Source organism: Marmota flaviventris, chromosome 8, assembly GCF_047511675.1.
Source record: "Marmota flaviventris isolate mMarFla1 chromosome 8, mMarFla1.hap1, whole genome shotgun sequence".
NCBI classification, from domain to species: Eukaryota; Metazoa; Chordata; class Mammalia; order Rodentia; family Sciuridae; genus Marmota; species Marmota flaviventris.
This window is the reverse complement of record NC_092505.1, coordinates 7360133-7378007: the sequence shown is the minus strand read 5'-3', so window position 1 is coordinate 7378007 and position 17875 is coordinate 7360133.

The window sequence follows — 17875 nt, the reverse complement described above, 5'->3', positions numbered from 1 at the left end:
CAAGTTCAAAGCCAGCCTCAGCAATTTAGTGAGGCCCTAAGCAACTAACCTAACCCTAACCCTAACCCTAACTAATGAAATATAAAAAAGGCTGGGGATATGGCACAGTGGTTAAGTGCCTGTGAATTCAATCCCTGGTACCAAAATAATAATAATAATAATAATAAAGCTTAAGTAAGAACAGCTACACAGAGATAGGTTGGACATGAATTAATTTCCCTTTGTCTCACCTTCCTCAGCTATGAAATGGACTAAAAATAGTATTTACAACCTAGATTTTGAGGACCACATAAGAAAAATGCAGTGTTCACACCTTCTTATTCAAAAGCTCACTTTGAAAACCAAACCTTAGACACACAACTCCTCCTTGCTCAGACCTCAGCATGCAAAGGTGACACTTGGGCCTTATTCACGCAGTCTGTCCTTGTATGTGCCTAATATTCAGGTTTCTATACCTATACAGGAAGAGGGTGTTTGGACCTTCACTTAGCCCTAACAGGTCTCACTATCTCCCAAGTCCTATTTCACCATCTCAGAAGTATCCACGCTCCAGTGGCCATTTATACAGAGAGAAAAGTCAAGCTGAGAGGCACATCCCTCTTTCTAAACACAAGAAAAATCTAAGAGGCACACCCCTCAACAACTGGGTGTCCAAAACCAACACACCTGAGACAATCACCCTGGGTTTGGAGACGCAAGCCTGGAATCAAGGACACGCCGTGTATGACTCCTGTTCCCATCCACGAAGAAACAGCAGAGCGAACCTTACCCTAAGAATAACCGTGAAAGCTGGGAAAATACCAACAATGGTCTCCTTGTGAGTTGAATAGTGTCCCCAGAGACTCATTTCTTCCCAGATCCTCAGAAAGTGATCTAATTTGTATATTTAACAAGTTAACATTTTGAGATGATACCATCCTAAATTTCGAGTGTTCTCTAAATACACCGGTTGGTTGTCACATCATGTGACAATGGAGGCAGAGGCTTGAGGGGTGCAGCCGCAGGTCAAAAAATGCCTGGGGTCACGCAGAAGCCAGGTTGGAAGAAGCAAAGAGGGAGTCTTCCCTGGAGGTCTTGGAGGCCACATACCTGCCAGGGCCACGATTTCAGACTTCTGGCCTCTAGAAATGTGAGAGGACTTATTTCTCTTTATGTAAGCCACCTAGTCTGTGATCACTTATTTATGACAGCCCCGGAAAACTAGTACAGGTCTTGTGGTGCTGAAGGTACGAAAGTCAGGATTCAGCACCTTCCAGAGAGGAAGAAACCGGTAAGTATTCCAGGCGTCCAATTGAGACCCAGGAGCACTTGCCCTAAGAGAAAGGGGGATAAGATCCAGCCTGGACACCAGACAAGTCTTCTGAAGGATGAAGACACAGGACCCGCATCCGGGTCACGGGAACCCAGTGCAGAGATCTGTGTATACACGTCTGTATAATGGTGTGGAGAAGAGACAGAGAGAGGGCAGGGACGAGGAGAACCTCTAGAAACACTAAACTGATGCCAGGTGCGGTGGCACATGCCTGTAATCCCAGCAACCCAGAAGGCTGAGGCAGGAGGATCACAAGTTCAAACCCAGCCTTGGCAACTTAGTGAGGCCCTAAGCAAGTTAGTGAGACCCTGTCTCAAAATAAAAATTAAAAAGGGCTGGGAATGAGGCTCAGTGGTAAGTTGCTCCTGGTTCAATCCCCGGTACTGAAAGAAAAAACCAAAATGATAAACTTCTAAAAGGACAAGTCATTTTTTAGGAAAATCAGTAAAACTGATGAAGACCAAGACCAGAACAACAACAACAAAAAATCTTCTTTTCTTCTCCAACTTTATTAAGGTAAAAATTGACAAAATAAAAAGTTTGCAACACAATTTGATATAGGTATACACTGTGAAATGATTACCATAATCAAATTAACTCCTTTGCCACAATTACTTATCATTTGTGGGAGGGAGGACACTTAATAGCTACTCTTATCACATATTTAAAGTAAATAATACAATATTACTAACTACAATCACCATGCCATACCAAAACAAAACAAAAAAACTTAGAAGTGCAAAGGGCCCATGGGTTAAGTCATCACTACAAAAATAAATAAATAAATAAGTGTGTGTGTGTGTGTGTGTGTGTGTGTGTGTGTGTATCCTAGACAATGTGATGAGGCAACAAATAACTAGAATGAGAGATACAATGGATTGTAAAGGATCCAGTTAGGTTGTAATAACAGCATGGCATGTTCTTCTTCTGGGTAGTGGTGAGACTCGCCCATCCCTGATGCAGGCACCATGTGTGTGCAGATACCAAGGCCACCGTCCCGTGGGGGTCACCCATCCATGTGGGTTGAGGTGGCAGACTTAGGGGAAGGAGGGATGCCTGGCTTGACTCAGCTACCTCTGGCCAGGCGCAGGACATCAGTCTGGTGGCTGACAGGAGGAGGAATCCAGCAGCTGATTGCAAGGTGGGGTCCTGGAGCATCTGTAAGAGTCTGAATTTGCCATGAAATCATTCTCATGCCTGAGCAGCAGTGACACTAAATAACCAAAAAATAAAAACAAAACCAACCACCCATGACAATCAAGAGACAGACGGCAGGAGAGAGGAAGGGTGTTGCATGTTAGTATCTTCAGTGTCTCTTCTTTCCTGCTTTTTGGACAAGAGTCTCCCGATTGCATTTTCCTGGGTGCAGCTAATGATGGGCTTAGCTCAGACCAGGTGCCCTCAGTGTCCACCAGAGGCAGGGTTTGGGGGAGCTGCAGGAGGAAACTCCCAGTTGCTGGGGCCAAAAGAATAGATCTGGGGAAGTTTGCTCTTGTCTATTATTTACTGAACACACCCAAAGGCGGGCAGACGGGAGAAGTCCTAACAATGGACGCACATGTGGGAGAGAGGGGTGTCATCCTTGGAGAACTAAAAAGTCTTACAAGACTCTAATACGCACGGTCTCATTTAGATTTTCTTTTAGTTTCTAAGCAGTTGGTATGCATTTCTAAAAAACAAGAACGCTTTTCTTAAAATATACATGTATCATATCATCATTCATGGTACCTAAAAAAATTAACACAAACTCTTTGATAGCTTCAAATATCCAGTCAGTTTTCATATTTTCCTGATTTTCTTATAACATTTGCTGGAGCTAAGATGAAAACAGGTCCCTGCTTTGCATCCGGCATCTGGCTGATATGCCTCTGAAGCGTCTTCACAATTCCTTCCTCCCCTCTTTTCCCTGTCCACTTACCTGAAGAAACTGGGTTGTCTTTCCTGTAGTTCTCCACTTTCTGATTTTCCAAGAGCATTCTGGTGTGGTTTCAGTTATTTCTACATCCCTGGATTTCCTGAAAACTGGTACATTAATCAGCATGTCTAGTTAGAGACTGAATCCAATTCAGCATCTTTGTTTTTGGTAAAATATTTAATAAGGGGTGTGCTGGGCATGGTGGCACACTCCTGTAATCCCAGCAGCTCGGGAGGCTGAGAGCAGGAGGATCTGGAGTTCATAGCCAGCCTCAGCAACAGTGAGGTGCTAAGCAACTCAATGAGACCCTGTCTCTAAATAAAATGTAAAATAGGGCAGGGGATGTGGCTCCGTGGTTGAGTGCCCCTGAGTTCAATCCCCAGTACCCAAACAACAAAGGATAAAAATAAAAGGGCTGTGTGCTCCATCGGGAGGCAGGTGAGATCGCCAACCACTCTGGAGAGATCCCTCTCTCTCCTACTCACCCCCGAGGTTAGCAGCCACTGACAGATGATGTGTGATCATGAAGGAGATTCATGATTTCAGCAAAGGTTTACAACATACATGCTGCAACCCAGTTCTCTAGCTTTTGTTTCTATATGAGGTGAATTCTTCTGTTCACCATCTGTTTGCCCTTGATGTGCATCTCACACATGTTCTTTACCATTTTCTTTTCCTTCAATCCCCATTGGGCCATGTCTGGTGGAGCTGGAGTCACCGTTTCCCATCACAATTCCCTTCTAGTTGTATGGACTGGTGAGATCTGTGATTGCCTTTCTCCATTTTCCACTAAGTTTTCTAAATTAACCAGGAAGGAATGCAAAAAAATGACCCAGGGTTTTGCAAACTGCACGGAGCAGGCAAAGAAAGGAAAGTGCTAAGCTCTACTGGAGACTGAGAGTCCACCATCAAGCAACAGTCCAAAAGGGTCCTTCACTGATGGGATGCACCTGAGGCCAGACATGACAAGCAACAGGGTGCCAATAAGCAGTGGACAAATCCAAACCAGAGAGCATCAAGGGTGCCGGGGCACGTAAGGTCACAGAAGGAGCCAAGCCCCACCCTTCTCCCAGGAGGGGCACGGGTCCTCTACACATCCTGGGTCTGTCTCCGGCAAGCCCAGGGCGTGTTCCAGCCCAAGTGGAGGCATCTGTTCTCAGCATGGAACCCCAAGCCCTGCAGGGGTACAAGGAAGAAAACAGGCAGACACAGGTAAAGCCTGTGGGTACACATCTCCCGAGTCAAGGGCCTGGTGCTCAACGCGTGCGCCTTTCAGCCGAGGAAGACACGTGGTTTTGTTTATTTTGTGGTTATGGCTTTCTAGCATTGGACACCGTGAGTCACAATATGTTTAACGCATGAACTCTGGGCAACTTGACCGATAGGACAGACCACGACTATTTTTAGGGAATGGCTCACAATTATCAGAATAGACTCAAAACAGTAGAAATTCTGAGTAAACACGCAGAGAATTAGTCTTTAAAAACCAAGCAGATCACCGAGTGCTCGACAGGAAAGGAAACCTCTTTGGCTTTGACCCATGCTCTTCCTGACCCATTAAAATATACAAGGGCATCATCAGTCATTGAAAGCTAAAATTAACGCCTCACGGGTCTTGCCAGCGAGTTCTGGTGTCTCTAGTGGGGATTTTCCATGCTCTTGCAACAAACAGTCCAGCCTCCGCTGGTGTTGGCTTGCGGGGAAATGAAAGCTGAGTTTCTTGCCTGGTTTTCACAGCCCTGGACACATGGACACCCTGCTTGGTCTTTGGTGAGGACTCCATTCACTGGTCCCATTCACTCAAGGGCACCTATGATGTGCCTGATGCAAGGAGGTACACAAGACAGGCAAGAGCATCCGCTGGACCTGGGAACTCGGGCCTCCTAGACCTTCCTAGTCCCCACTGGCCACAAGATCCCAGGTCAAGTCTCAACACTCACGCAGCTTCTAGGCTCCGGAGGGACTCCTAGTGAAAGCAGCACGCGCCCAGTCAGGTTGCTGGATAAAGGTCCCAGCCCAGCTCTCCCTTACCAGCTGTGTGACAGGAGCCTGCAGCCACTTAGAAATGGTCAGGAAGGAGCAAGTGGCTGGAATGGGAGTTTGAAAGGAAGATCAGAGAAAGACCATGTGTGACCATTTCCTCCTTTAATCGGGCTGTAACTTTCACACAGTGAAACATAATGACATATAGACTCTAACGAGTACTGCCCGGTGAACTGTCCACACGAGTCCCAAGTCGAGATGCAGAACATTTCCAGCAGCCAGTAAAGGGAAGTTTCAAAGTGCAAATCCCACAAGTCAAGTCATGTGACCTCTATGATGTTGCCAAAATCGTCCTCCTGCCTGGCTTCAGAGCTGCTTCCTGAAGTGGAGATGGGTTGACAAGTCTCTCATGTCGTTCCCCTGGAGCCCAAGAGCACCACGTATAGACTAGTCACTGGTTGTGGGGTCACAGACAGAGTACGCAGCATACAAGACCAAATAAGTGGGAGTCAAGGACACCAAGGTCACATAAGGTCATGTAAGGGGTAAAGCTTCACCTTCTTTTGGATGGGGCACAGGTCCCCTTGTGCATCTTGGGTCTGTCTCCAGTGACCCAAAGGCAGCTTGGCTTGGAGTTTCAGTGTGTGCCCAGTTTACTGGCCAATGATGCAAGGACAAAATCTACAATATTGTCTTCCTCCTAATGTACTATATAGACCAGATTTTCTTTGTTATAATTTTTTCAAAATACTGATAAAATTAGAACATGGTCAATAAAAGTTGGGCAATACAGCAGCGTTATTTGAAACAGCCAAAAGGTGGAACCACCCAAATGTCATCGATAGATAAGTGGATAACAAAATGTGCTCTCCCTGTGCAGTGGAATGTTACTCATCGGTGAAAAGGAATGAAGTAGTAATACAGACTACAACATGGATGAACCTCAAAAACATTATATAAGTGAAAGAAGCCAGTCACACAAAAGACCTCTTCTTTATGATTCCGTTCATATGAAAATCTAGAGTGTGGGAATATAGAGAAACAGAAAGTAGAGGAAATGCAGATGAAGGGTTAACAGCCATGGGGTGTGGGGTTTCTTTGTGAGCTGATGAAAATGTTCCATAATTGACTACGGTGAGACTGGACATATCTGTAAATATTCTAAGACCATTGGATTGTACACTTTAAATGAGTAAATTGTACAGTACATGATTATGTCTCAGTAAAGTGGTATTTTCTTTTTAATTTTTTTAGTTGTAGATGGACACAATATCTTTATTTTAATTTATTAATGTGGTGTTGAGGATTGAACCAGGGCCTCACGCATGCAAGTCAAGCACTTTACCACTGAGCTACAACCCCAGCCCGTAAAGTGGTATTTTTAAAAAGAAAAAAAAAGAAATTGGAGTATAGTTCAGGGGTAGAGGGTATGCTTAGCATGTGTATGGGTGCAATCCCTAGCATCTCCCCCAATTTTTTTTAAATTCAAGTTTTTTTAAATTAAAATGGAGGCAAGGAAAGGTAAATTGAAAGACCACTCCCAGTCTTACTACCTAAACATGCTCAAGGAACCTCATTCTGGAATATTCCTACATATAGTTATGTTGTTTTACTTAATTATATTCGTATAATATATAAAGCCTTATAGGACTGGTATGATTTCAACTTATATCACTCAGGATTTAATTGCCAATATTAGGAATCACATGAGCTATTTCAAGAGGAAAGGGATTGAACAGAGAGACCTTAGCACTAACAAAATTACTGGGAGGACTGGGGAGAGCAGCCAGGCTGGTTCACCAGAAGAATAACACATGCAGGACTGGCCAGCCAGGGCAGCTGTGGACACTGCCATAGCCAACAACAGCAGGATAGGAAGCTGCCACTGTCATTGTCAATCCAGCAACAGCCTTGCTAGCTGGGACTCAGGATCAGCAAACCACCTCTGGGACTGTTGGCTTCAGAGCAGTGTCACTGGGACCTCTGTCAACACAGCCAAAAATGCATGTGTGCACACACGTCACACTCACAAAAAAAGTGTTCACTTCTTGGGCCTACTGGCAGAAATCCAGCAGCAGAAAAGTGACTTACACCTTGGTTCTTGAATAAGTGATTCAATTGTCTGCAAATAATTCACATCAGGAAGCCTAGCTTCAAGGGATTCTTAGAAGAGTAATTGTATATAGGAAGGTTTTTATCGCACCATCTTGTTAGAAACTTTAAAAATCTTTTTATTAGCTGCTTAATTTTTTGTTGAATATATGTATCAACATTTAATTAATCACCACCACCCATTTATGAAAGTTTGCTTCCAGAGTTTAACATTGTAACTATTCCAGGCTTGGGTGTAGTTCAGCGTAGAACCTGCCTAGCATGTGTGATCGCTGGGTTCCATCTCCAGCATGTCAAAGCAAATAAATAAGATTCTACCGTTTAATATTACAAGTTATAATGTGATAATAATGCCAATAATAACAGCTAAAGTTTTTCAATCCTTGCTTCTCCCAAGCAGTGTGCTTGGCCCTTTATATTCATTATATTTGTCAATGATTTTTTACTTAAAACTCACAACCTCCTTATGAAATGGCTATTATCCCCCATTGAACAGATAACAAAACCAAAGGGCTTGCGAAGTCAAACCTTGATTTGACACCAAGTTTTGCACCCTTAACTACTATACAAATACTCAGGCAAAAAAACTTTGGGGGGGTATTAGACATGATTTCCTTGGACACATAACCAGAAATAGAATTACTAGTTCAAAAGCTGTGAAGCTTTCTAAGGCCTTTGATACACATAATCAGGCCAGATTCTCACAGTCATTGTCAGGACCAAGAATATCCTCAGTGGCAGAAACTCAGTTTTATCATGCAAATGCCTGGCTCAGGGGTTTGGCACACTGTGGGCACTTGATGAATGTCTCCTGAATGAATAACAGTGTGTGTAGGAGGACACGAGGGCTCTCCAGTCCAGACAACTGCATTCCTTTGGCCGCAAGAAGCGTAAGCTGCTTCTAAGTCAGTCCAGCACCGATTGCACATGGAAATGAGCAATGAGCCAGAACATGCGACCCATCACGTTAGCCACCTTCACACGCCAGGGGAGTCACTACACCAGCCCAGGCTGACTGTGAAAAGGACTAAAATGATCTGGCAAGTCATAAGTCAGGCACATGTGTGACCATTTTATGCATGGGGCTGGAGATGGCCTCTATTCTTTTAGGTAGATAAATGGGTGGGGGGATTTTTTGTTTTGTTTTGTTTTTAGCAGGTACAACCACTTTGATTTGGATTATTTGATAAGTTGATTGCCCTATTAAATGCTGGTTCTCTATATACATACTAGCCACTAGCAACTAACATAGATTGTCACAGTCCACCAGGGCCCAAGGCAAGTTAAACTGTGAGGCCAATGCATTAGCTGCTGCTGACCTAAATAGCCTTTACAAGCCCTGCCCTGCTTCTCTACCAGGAAGGGGTTTAAACCCACATAACCAACCACCAGCTGAAGGAGTTGGTATTGCCAATACCTTACCACCTCCATGTACTGCTTTTCCCTGCAAAGGGTAGTAGCAGGAGAGTGGGTCCTGGGGATGTCACCACTAATGTGCAAAACACCTGCCACAATCAGCTGGCTGATAACAAGGTGGGTCTGGGTGGCAATGAGTGTGCTGTCTTTTGTCATGTGGGGGTTTCCATATTCCTTTTTGTGCAAACTTATCACCTTTTGAACTGTGCTATTTAGGGGCTTTTGAAGAAATAAAATTGTAACTTGCATCATCAAGATTTTAAAAATACCTGAAGAAAATGTCCATGTCATTTGATTCCTATTACCCAGGCTGTTCTTAAATCTGTGCATCTGTATCAGATCCTCCTGGCACAGTCAGAGGAAGGCTGGGAGGCAGTATTACCCAACCAGACCCTGATTTTATTTATTCCACATGGCCTAAAAACATGTTTGAACATAACATGCCATAATTTTTCTGGTGATTTGTATGAATCATTTTTTAATTATGAATAATGTTTTTAGAGACAGTCCTGCGAAATTTTACCCAAGGTTTCCTTGACAACCATCCCATAAAGTATCTAAAGAGCAGCAGCTCCCATGACCCACACAGAAAACCAACTTGAAAGCATGGATTCCTAAAAGATTCATTAGTCATCTTTGCTTAGACCCCGTCTCACAATTCACACATGCAAAGGGTGACTGGGAAATTTAGATCAACAAACATAGCCAGAAAAAATTCATTTACTGTCAAATGATTGTTCAAAGGGTTTTTGTACAATATAAATTCCCAGCTCCACTTGGAGCCTTCATTCTTTTCTTAAAGCTAGGAATTTTCTATTTTAAATTATTGCCTTCCTGACCTTCATTCTAGGGTTTTCAGCTTCTAAGAGATCAGCTGTGATTATGGCAGGATGGGTTCTTGCTCCGTAGCTCAACCCAGGTCACTTCCAAATTAAAACGTTTGATGATGAGCATGATTTCCATTTATGGGATTTACTTTCAGAAAAAAATATCCAGCTGCTCAAATCAAGTAGGGTCCAAATAAGGTATCCTTGGGATGGAGGGTGCGCTCAATGGTAGAATATTTGCCCAGCAAGTATGAGGCACCAGCAATACAAAGATAGATAGACAGATAGACAGACAGATAGATGAATGAGATACTCTTAAGAACAGGATGGGTGGGGTTAGTCTAGGAATGCCAGCACTTTTTGCAGGTGTATCTCTCCTGGAGTCCACATTCCTTCATTTGACAGTTGACAGCTTCTTTTTAAAAACAAAACAGGGAGGTGTTTTCTAGTCAATTACTGTAAGTAGACTTCAAAAAAACATTTTGTAAGTTATTCTTGTGTGCTAACAATGACATGGTGTTGATCTTTTTCCTTCCCAGCCCCCAATTATACAAGAATCAAAGCAAATTCACACATGATATTTCCAAAAATCGCAACCTTGTTTAAATTATTTTAAAGGTATTCGATGCTTTGGCTCTATATGCAGACACTGGGGGAAAAATACAAGACAAGTGGAAAATGGCTGTTTTGCCAGGAGAAAGTAGCACTGAATGGTGCTCCCCCCACACGAACACCTGATTTTCTTCCCCCAGCGCCTGGTTGGATGTACTCATATGTTAGATGTCTCAAAATACTCTTCCTGGCATCTACCTCCCCAATCCCCTACGCCCAGCTCAGGACCTGGCAGATGGGAAGGACTCTCCAAAATAAATGCAAGGTTGAAATTGAAGCCTCTCACACACTGCAATAAAGCGGTTTAATTGGCTAAGACTCTGGGAGAGTAGTAGTACTTGCTGGATTCCAACCCATGGAACCGTGCACCCTGGCCTCCTCTTCTGAAAAGAGTACAGCGACAAATGTGCGCGTCCAGCTGAGGAAGGCTCCAGAGGGCACACCCGCCTGGTTCAAAGGCTCTGGGAGAGAAAGCAGAGAGAACTCCGTGGTCAAGTTAAAGGATGCCTTTATTCTATACCGCAGGGTATAGAATGAGTTGGTGCAATAACCAAGATTATTTTTTCCACCCTCAAAAAACTGAAGAGGGTGTTGGAATTGCCCCCTCCAAAATACATATATACTCAGAAACCGCGCAGTCTGAATCCACTCTGAACTGATGCTTCTTCCTGGGAAAATAATCTTGAATTAAGGAGAAGTGCTTATTTTAAAAAGGCTTTCGTTTTACACGAAAACGTGCTCCCCTCTGTTCCTCCTCCCCAGGGTGCTGGCTCTGGCACCTAGAGGGAATTCTGTCTGGGGGCAATTAAAAAGGGGAAAGGGACGAAAAGGGGACGCTGGACTCTCTTCCTCAATCCGAGAGCCTCCCAAAACCCTGCCTCCAGCGCAAGAATTCCAGATCCGAGCTGTGACCAGCACGACAGAGCTGGGGCCAGCTCGGGAGGTTTTGGAGACGCTAAGAAGATGAAGTCCTCCCACCAGATACCCCATCCACAGGGCCGGGTATCGCTGGCTCCCGTCGCGACACGGGTCTCGGCTCCCTCCTTCCTTTCGGTTCCGACCTCCCGCGTGGAAGGAATCTGGGGAACAGGAACAGAGAGCGGGTTGAGAGACCCAAGTGGAAGAGGATGCGGGACCCAGGCTCGCCTGAGAGGTCCGCTCCATCCCACAGGACCCCACCCCGAGTGCCCGAGCCCCAGGCCCCCTCCCCGTGCGTGCGCAGCGCACGACCTCCCTGCTCCCTGCGTGAACCCCCAGGCCGCCGGGCACAGGCCCCTGGCGCTACAACCTGCCGGCCCTGGCTGCGTTTCTAGTCCTGTTGGCCCTCGGGGACTCTGCTGGCCTCAATTCGGGAAGCCCGAATAACTCCGAAATAATCCCTGAGATGGCACCCAGCTCCGGGGACGGGGTTACCCAGGCCCTTCTGCGGAATTAAGGCAACCTCCTGCGACGCAAGCCTGACCTCCCCTCCCGCCCCCTCCCTCCCCCTCCCTCCCCTGCAGCCGGCCTGGCCGCGTGCTCCACTGTGGCCCGCAGCTCAGCGGTCCCCACGCCGGCGTGGCCCCGCTGCCGCTCAGCTCCCAAGTCCAGCTCCGCTGGTCCGGCGGGGCTTAACTTCAGACCTGGAGTGAGTACCTCAGGCCCTGGACTTCACCCCCTTCTCCCCCAAGGCACCAGTGTGTTCCGCTTCAGACGCACCTAGCAGGAAACCCACCTTCCACGCCGGCTTCAAAAGGGAAAAATACAAATGCGCGCGAAGCGGGGAGGTGCCCACACCCGGGTTTGGGGCAGCCGCGCGTGCCCAGGCCTGGCTGGAGGGCGCCTACCCGGCCCGCCCGCCTGCCCCCGCCCCCCCTTTCCGCAACTTTTTCTCCATCAACTGGGAATGCATTAGCTACCTTCCTGAAAATTTGTTCCGAGTAGGCAAGACATTTCTCACCATAGCTTTGTTGTGCCAATAGATCCATTGTGCTAATTAAACGGAACGAGTTTGTGTCCTTAAAGCACCGGGATTGTCCTATATTGTGGTCAACCCTATATCAATATTAGGCTGTCACTACTGGAAAAAAAATTGAGCCCACTATGTTCGTGCTTTCTTTGATGTGCAGAAATATTTATCTCAGGTGGATAGGTTTTATTTTTTAAAGAGATTTTTTGTTAGTTGATGTTTTTGAAGGGATGTTTCGACGACGCCCTTAATGAACTGATCGGTTTTGAGATTTCGAGGCGACGTGTAATTGATGTAACCACCGAGGACTTTCAGTACACACCAGACTAAGAGGCCTCTGGCTCAAGGGTTTCCAGAAGCGACTCCGAGCTCCCTGAAAGCCACGGGGATTGTTTCTAGAAGAAAGTAGGGCTTTGGTGGAGAGTAGACGGGCTGCCTCTCCCTAACCCGGGATTTCATTAAAATTAACATGGACCAATAACGGTCTGGGAGAAAGCGGCAGGTCGAGGGCAGGTGGGAGGATGTCTGCGGGGACTTCTGCTCTGCCCTGTCTCCATTCGGAAGAGCCCGGCTCTGAGCGCAGTTCCAAGAGATGGGAACAGCCATTTCCCCCCAAAAGAACCTGCCCTTCCTGGAGGTCAGGAGGTGTGTGTGTGAGCACGTCAGCGCAAAGTGCAAAAGCCCCCCACCCCCACCTTCTTAGATACCCAAGAGAAAGTAGAACTGAGCTTGGAAAGAAAAATGCAGAGGAAAGGGCTCATCCCTCATCTCAGGTAAAAGAAAAGTGTGCCGTGGCTGCCGTTTACCCAAACCAGGCGGGGCTTCTGTAACTCCCTGTGGTCTTCTCTCGGGAATTTTCTGATAGCTATAATTAATTACCAGTGGCAATAACTGTTTCTGATCCCCCAATGCATCCCTTAAGAGAGCCTGAGGCCCCCCTCAACCCACCCCACCTTATCCCAGGAATCAGTAGTCATTCTGGACAACCAAGTCCAAAGAGAAGGGCTTTTCCTCCCAGAATCCCAGAGAGCTGAGTCCATTTCAAGCATCCCAGCCCCCACAGGCCACCCTGGAGGTGGGGATAATCTCCCTGCTTTCAGGCCTTTTTGCCCTCTCCTGCTTTCTCTCCTTGGGGAGAGGGAACTGCTGTCCCAGTTTGGTGTTCCCCAGCCACCAGTCCCTGGACCCAGTGCAGAAAGGAGGATCTGCATGACATTACTGCGATGGAATCAGATAATCAGTTACCCCGACCAACCTAAAACCAAACATTTTCTCCAAAGGAGTAACTTCCAGTAAAAGAAGTTACTATATTTAAAAAAAAAAAAAAAACTGAAAAGAGAAACTTCTGTCCCTCAATTACTTTAGAAGGAGTGAGCAGAGCAAGTTACTGCCTTGACCTCTAGAGGAATAAATTATTAGGTAATGGCTCTGGCTACCTGTAATTAATTGTACATGATTAATTTATATTAATTTTGCAATGGTCCTATGCTCCTTTCTTGGAGTAGCAATGACCCCAAAGAAAGCTGGTGATGTCTCCATGGGGCTTACACACAGAAAGCAGTGAAAACTCAAGGTATTCTTTCAGAAACTCAGACCAGAAAATACTGCCAGACGTGAAAGTCATGTATGTGATGCTGGACCACAAGCGGGGTTTCTGAAGTAACCACATTGTACTAATTGCCTGTGTAGACAAGAGCTTATAAATCACATAGGATCGCATCTCGGCAGCTCTGAATTTCCTGTTGCCTCTGCTTGCTCTGGGGCTGAAGTTCTCTTTAAACTCTACTTTGGTAGAGGTTCGAAATCCAGTGCCTGTAATGGAGGGTACCCCCCCACACCACCCCAACCTTAGTAACCAGGTCTCTGATCTGCCATTGCAGCAGCCTCTCTGGAACCCATTCCCGGCGGAACATCTGCGTGTCGTCCCCCTTGATCTCACGCGACAGTCGGTTTCCGCTGGAGATGGGCTTCTCAGGTAGGCGCCGGGGCCGCCTGGGGAAGAACAGTTGCGGAGCATCTGAAGCGGAAAATCCAAACAGATGTGGGGCGGCCTGGGACCGCCCCTTTCCTCTTGGGGCCTGAATTTCGACCAGATCAGTTCCTAGTGGAAAATTTCTAAGAGATGGGGTACCGCAGGGCATACTCCCGGGCCCAGAAGATTGGAGCACGGTGCCTTGCAAGTAGGCAGCTCCCGGGAAGCTATGGACCACATCTTGCAGAGACCCCTCTTGCTACCTGCCCTCTACAGTTTCCTTCCTGGCCAGTAGGCCAACAGCGGTTCTGGTGACACCCTGGACTGGGGTTGATAGGTGGGGTTCACTGCATCTGTGCCTCTCCTGGGGCCATGAGCTGGTCAAATGTGTGAACCAGGAATCTCTCACCACTTCAAGAGTGAGGGACACGTAGTAGGTGTCCAACTTAAGGTCACCACCGGATGTTCCTAATTACTCCAATTAGCACTTGTTCACTGCTATACCAAGTTTAAGCAAAGCTTCTAACTTCATACTGTCTCACATCTAGGACTGTCTGGGTTTTGTCCTAATAATTCTGATCTGAGGGCCCCAGTCTTTAACCCAGGTAGGGAGAGCCATGGGACGGCCCCAACCAGAGACTGGGATTTTTTCCTTTCACTATTCCACGTTACTATCACTATCCTTTCGGCTTGGGAAACCTCAAGACTCCTGCCCAAGTACTTGTGGTACTTTCGATCATGCTGTCGGGGGACTCTAGGCCCATAGCCAGTTGTGTGTGTATGTGTGCCCTGAAAGAATGTTTGTGAGGGGAATGGGAAAATAAACAAGGAGAGAAATGAATTACGGTAGATGTGGTAGAGAGAGAAGATGGGAGGGGAGGGGAGGGGAGATAGTAGAGGATAGGAAAGGTAGCAGAATACAACAGTTACTAATAGGGCATTATGTAAAAATGTGGATGTGTAACCGATGTGATTCTGTAATCTGTATTTGGGGTAAAATTGGGAGTTCATAACCAACTTGAATCTAATGTATGAAATATGATATGTCAAGAGCTTTGTAATGTTTTGAACAACCAATTTAAAAAAAAAAAAGAATGTTTGTGCCTGCTGGGCATCTGCTGAGGCCGACTTTGGGCCTGGAAGCCTCCCACACCCTGATATCTTAGAGGCTTCAAACGCCCCATTTTGCTGCCACTCAAAGGAGGCGATTTGATCCTGTCTTGAAGGTGCCTAAACAGCGGCTGCCACTGTAAAAACCCGGTCTGGAGAGCTCAAGTGCGCTTTCCGGTAAAATCTGGGAAATTTGGTTTGAGCAAAGTTTCCGTTCTTGTTACTCGTCGGGTTTCTCCCACTTCCACTTAGCCATGTTTCTGCGATCTAGGTAATCCCCTTCAAGCCGGGGAGGAATTCTCCCGAGTCCATAATTGAGGGTTGGAAATCGTGGGGGTGAGAGAAGCGTAAAATCCTCCCGAAGCCTGGGAAGTGCTAGAGTGCGCTTGGGAGGGAGGCCTGCAAGAAGCTGTGGCGGGACCGGTGCGCAGTCCCGGCTCTTGGAGCCCCTTCTCTGCGAGGCCCCAGGCAGTCAACAGCGCCGCGCGGCGCGGGATTCTGGTCACGGAAGTGGGCCGCGGACGCCTGTTTTGGGCACCTGCGGACCAGCGCCGCTGACGCGCGGCCCCAACTCTCCACTCGCACCGCTGAAAACTGGACGGCGTGCCTAGATCCGAAACACCAAAGGAAAGTGCGGGTTCCACTGCGCTCCTGGCTCGTGCAGCTTCGCGGTTTCCCAGCACCATTCCTAAGACTATTGGCCACAGTGGGTTTAGCAGGACTGGGCAGGCTGATGCCCAGACCAGGTTTATACTATGAAGCCCAGGGAGGGAACCCACATCTCCTCCAACGCCTCCAAACTTCGGACCTTCAAAGGGGTCCGGGAAAAGGTCAGAGCGTCTACTGCAGGCACGGTAGCCGGAAGCTGGAGAGGAACGTGAGAGCAGCAGACTCCTCCCGGCCGGAGGTAGAGCAGCGGCACCTACCTATCCCTCATCCCCGTCCACCTCCTAACCGGTGCCCACCTCGAGATCGGGGGGCCTCACGGCCCCATAATTCTACAGCTTTTAGCACAGTGCCAAGAGCTCCCTCAGGGCCCAGACACCCAGTAAGAACTGCCCTCTGGCCTGTCCCTGACCCGGTGAAGCAGGGAAGCTGGCAACGGAACCGTCCTGGGGCGTTCAGACTCCAGGAAGGAGCGGGGGTTTCGGAGATGGCAATGGCGGGGCTGTGCCGCGGGCCCAGGACTAGTGCTTATCCCTGACTGCAGGAGCACGAAGGAGCGAACCGAGTTGGGGAGGAGAGGCGGGATGTGACTATAAGGTCTACTGTGGCCCTGCGGGAGAGCGTGTGTTCCCAGTGCCCGCGCGTCTTCAACAGCGCCTCCCTTCTCCAACTGCCTTCGGCCGACCACCACGGGTCCCACCAACGTCTCCCAGTGGCCCTAGCTCGGTGACACTCTCCATGAAACGTCCGCCCAAAAGCGATTCCCCGAAATTTAGGCTGCGTTGGATCAGGCTGCGAGACTGCTCTGGGCTGCTGGAGGCAGGGCAGTTGGGCCCCGTTCCCGCCGGCGCCCCGGAGAGGCCTCGCAGCTGGGCTGGGCTCCCCGACCCTTCCCTCCCTCTGGCTCGCGCGCCCCGGCGGTCTCCCGCTCCTATCAGAAAAGTGTCAATCTCCTTTCGCTCCGGAGTTTCCAGGAGAGAAAGGGCAGAAGAGTGACTTCGGAGCGTGTAGGGAGGGGAATCTTCCCTCTGGGCACCCCTTTCCGCACGCGGAACTGAGGAGGAGGGCGTGGGACCAGCGCGGACTTGGAGGCCTCGATCCTCCCCACAGGGCACTTGGCCGCCGGGTCGCGCCGCCTCCTCTTGGCCGCGCCCGCCGGTGACCAGCCGGGCAACCACAGAAGAGGCCTCGGCACCCCTCCCTCGTTACTCCTTCGCCCCACCCCGCAGCCCATCCTAACGCCCACGTCCCGCGACTCCCTCTCCAGAGCGGGTCTCCGCGCCGCGCAGCGTTCACTCACCGCGATCTCCCCGAGCCCGGGAGCGCGCCCGTCTTTCTCGGGACAGTCCCTGGAGGTAGAGACGCGGAGGCGCGCCCGTGACTCCAGGGCCGCGGCGGGGTCGGAGGCGAGAATCGCCGCCCCCGCCCCCGCCGCGGTCCCTCCCCCTGCCTGCCCCCCCCCCCCGTCCCGGGCCCAGGCGGCCCAGTGCTCCGCCCGAAGGCGGGTCCGCCATAAACAAACGGTGCTCGGTCGCACGTGGACTGCGGAGCAGCTGCGCCTCCCAACAGATCGCGGACTCCGGCGCGGGGTCTTCAGGCACAGGGAGCAACCAGAGAGGGCAGGAGAGCGCGCCCAGGCCTGGGTCCGGCCCAGCCGTCTCGGTCTAGCTCCCCTCGGCTCGGGTCCGCTCCATGGCTCCGCAGCCACCGCCGCCCCTGCCGCCCTCCAGATCGGAGGGGCCTCGCGGCAGCGAGTGCCAACACCCGGTTAAGGACTAAACTGCACCACCGCCTCTTCGCTGGACCCTTATACCCTAAGAAAAGCTGAGGCCGGGGAGACAGGAGGCAAGAAGAGTGAACAGGAAGCAGGGCTCGGGTCGCCGCGGAACAGTCCAGCTCTAGCCGCAGGCGGAGCGCGGGGCGGCGCAGCTGGTTTGCGCTGAGCTCTGGGCTGGCAACTGCGGAGAAGTTCCTCAGTGCCCAGGCCGGTCCGGCGCACCTG